This window comes from Octopus bimaculoides, chromosome 11 (genome assembly GCF_001194135.2).
Source record: "Octopus bimaculoides isolate UCB-OBI-ISO-001 chromosome 11, ASM119413v2, whole genome shotgun sequence".
Lineage (NCBI taxonomy): Eukaryota > Metazoa > Mollusca > Cephalopoda > Octopoda > Octopodidae > Octopus > Octopus bimaculoides.
In genome coordinates, this window is record NC_068991.1 from 16,791,875 (window position 1) to 16,794,920 (window position 3,046).

A 3,046-nucleotide genomic window follows, 5' to 3' on the forward strand; every position below is an offset into this window, starting at 1 on the left:
CCCCAGTTATTCACTGGTACTTAATTTATCGACCCCGAATGGATGAAAGGCAAAGCCGACCACGGTGGAATTTGAACTCAGAACGTAAAGACGGACGAAATGCCGCTCTAAGCATTTTGCTCAGCGTGCTAACGATTCTGTCAGCTTGACACCTTAACAATAATCCTTTCTACCATAGGCACAAGGCCTGAAACTTAAGGGGAGGGGGAAGTCAATTACATCGACCCCAGTGTTTCATTGGTACTTAATTTATCGACCCCGAAAAGATGAAAGGCAAAGTCGACCTCGGTGGAATTTGAACTCAAAACGTAGCAACGGGCGAACTACCGCTAAACATTTGGTAAATTTTCAGATTAACACCCACACGATTTTCACTAGGGCGTTAGGGTTAGGGTTTTAGGGTCAGGGTTAGGGTTAGGGTTTAGTGTTATGGTTAGTGTTAGGGTTTGGGATGGAATTACCTAACCCTAACTCTAAAACCGTAAAAGTAACCGTAACCCTAACACCCTAGTGAAAATCGTGCGGGTGTTAATCTGAAAATTTACCAAACATTTTGCCCGGCGTGCCAACGATTCTTCTATCTTGCCGCCTTGAAAAGAACGCAAAGAGGTTCCGGCGAGTTAATAATAAATAATAATAATGATTTCAAATTTTGCCACAAGGGCAGTAATTTTGGAGGAAGGAATGAGTCGATTACATCGACCCCAGTGTTCAACTGATACTTATTTTATCAACCCCGAAAGGATGAGAGGTAAAATCGACCCCGGCGCAATTTGAACTCAGAACGTAGCGACGAGTAAAAAAACTGCTAAACATTTCGTCCGGCGCGCTAACGATTTTGCCAGCTTGCCGCCTTGAAAAGACCGACAAAAGGTTCCAGCGAATAATAATAATAATAAAAGTAAAATCGCATATAAGGGTGGTTACTAAACAGTAACTGAACATCAGACACAAATATTGTTTTATAGTTTTTAGTTTACCATTGCCACCCCCACCACTCAAGCACACCGTGGTAGAGTCGATGAAATAAATACCAGTAATTATCTTCTGTGCGATTAGTTAATAAATAAAATGGTAGTATTAATTATATTTCGTTGTCCGTCCATTAAGTTGGCTACAAAAACCAGCACATGGTCAACTAACGAGATGGGTGGGAGCCTTATTGTCCCTTTTCCCAAAGAAACTAGGGGAAGCTAGCAAGTAACCATCCAGCTTGTTTCAGATGCTTTTAAAATGACAGCGGAAAGGATATAGAACGAAAGGATTATAGAATCCAAAGAATTGTGTAAACTAAAACAAAACGAGGGTTAAAGACATCAAAAGGAAGCGAAGTAGAAGCTGAAATATTAATTATGACTTTATGGAATTACGGTAAGGTGTCTTTCATAGATTCAACTTTTGGTGTTGTTTTACTCTAGGTCAATCTCGATCAGAAGAATTCCATCCACGTTCATCCCACCTACTTAGGAATATCTAGACTTATTTTAACTAAACTATTGCAGTTTTTAATACGCTTGACTGTGATTTGAGAGAGATTTGGCTGTTATTTCTAGCAAATCGAACATTGCATGGAAACTCTCCCTCTATCTCACTCGTTGATTTGTTTTCCTTCCTGTATTTATTTAGTTAACACCGTCTGGTATAAAGCGGCTATCCAAAATGTTTCTAATTCCACTGTTTGAATTAATTCTGTTTCTATTTCATTGTCTTTTGTTAAAACTTCCGTCAACAACTGTCAACGTTGTTCTACTTGTTTCGTTGTTCTCATATTAGTCCTGATCAAGCAGATTTAGGAATGTAAACATTCTGTTGTGATCACCACATCTTTCTTTTCTTTTAATTTTTTTTTATCAAACATAGTATTGTATCTAGAACTAGATCATTTAAACTCATTATTTAAACAATAGGATGAGATTTGAGGGTGATTTTGCTGTTATTTCTAGTATATAGAGAGACCATATAAAGGTTTCCTTGTTTCGACCGCTTACGTACACCATCTAAATATATTTTTGGCATTTCTCAGAAATTTCCTCGAATGATTGACTTTAATTAATCTAAAAATGTTGTTACTATCGTATTTTTCTCTACTTTTCTAAATGTTATTTCCCAAATTTGCGACATTAAGACTAACAATAGCAAAGAAAAGGGTGCTTTCATGTGGTAATTCGACCCACTAGAAATAGCAGCCAAATCTCACTCGTCATACTCCACCGTCTTAAAAAGTGAGGGACTATATATCAGATAATCTTTATTTCATTCACACTGCATATGAATAAGTATGGTCGAGTTTGGAACGTCACCGATCATAGTTCTGATCGGTCAGTGCTGGCCCTGGGTTATGGACATTTGAAGAACAAATTGTTTCCTTATAGTACTTCTGAAATTATCTTTTCCTCTGTGTCGGATTAACTGATATAGTTATTCACTTTGGGGCCTCACAGCCTGTAGAGACCTCAGATTAATTAAAAGGTGCTTTTAGTTTTTGTGAGACTTTTAAGCCTGATTTTTAAAAAACTTGTAGCTTCCAAGTTTTATATAGCTTAGCGGGTGGAATATCCGTCACTACCACTTGGAGAAGGAAAAGGGAATGGAATTAGGGCGCAAAAAATATTTTAAAATTTGAAAAATTTTGAGAAAAAAAAATCTTCTGGAATCCTAATCTTCGTTGTATGAAACACCAGAATGCTAAAAAAATCAAGGGGAAAAAAATTCCAATTCCTTAGCCTTATGCTTCTCCATGTGCTATTCATAGCTTTTCCGAAAGTCGGTTACTTAGGGCATTGATTTTCCCTTACGAACACCAATTTAATTACCTGAAAAGTCGTAATTGCTTCTATTCGCCAGTATAGAAAAATTTGCGCGTGTCTTATGAAGAAGATAAAGCGGCTAATGTTGATCATAGTCGGTTTCATGGGTGAGTTTATAAATTGGATATGTCGGCATAACTACAGAGTTGTACCCCCACCCCGACTTTGGAAGGTCATAACTTTCAGAAAAATGAATATTTTTTTAATGAAATTTTGTAGTTATGCCGCTTTTAATAAAG

General features: G+C 37.2%; 1 protein-coding gene across 2 annotated transcripts in view; it reads left to right on the top strand.

Annotated features, from left to right (window-relative positions):
- The first annotated feature begins 968 nt into the window (after positions 1-968).
- Positions 969-3,046, top strand: part of LOC106873114 (protein dispatched homolog 1) — a 12,149-nt gene continuing 10,071 nt past the window's right edge. Inside the window, exon 1 of one of the 2 annotated variants that reach the window (XM_052971529.1) lies at positions 969-1,371. The gene's annotated coding sequence lies outside the window, so the exon portion shown is untranslated. Of the gene's footprint in view, positions 1,372-1,417; positions 2,915-3,046 lie in introns of those variants that run through there. The other variant, XM_052971530.1, reaches the window with a different exon arrangement.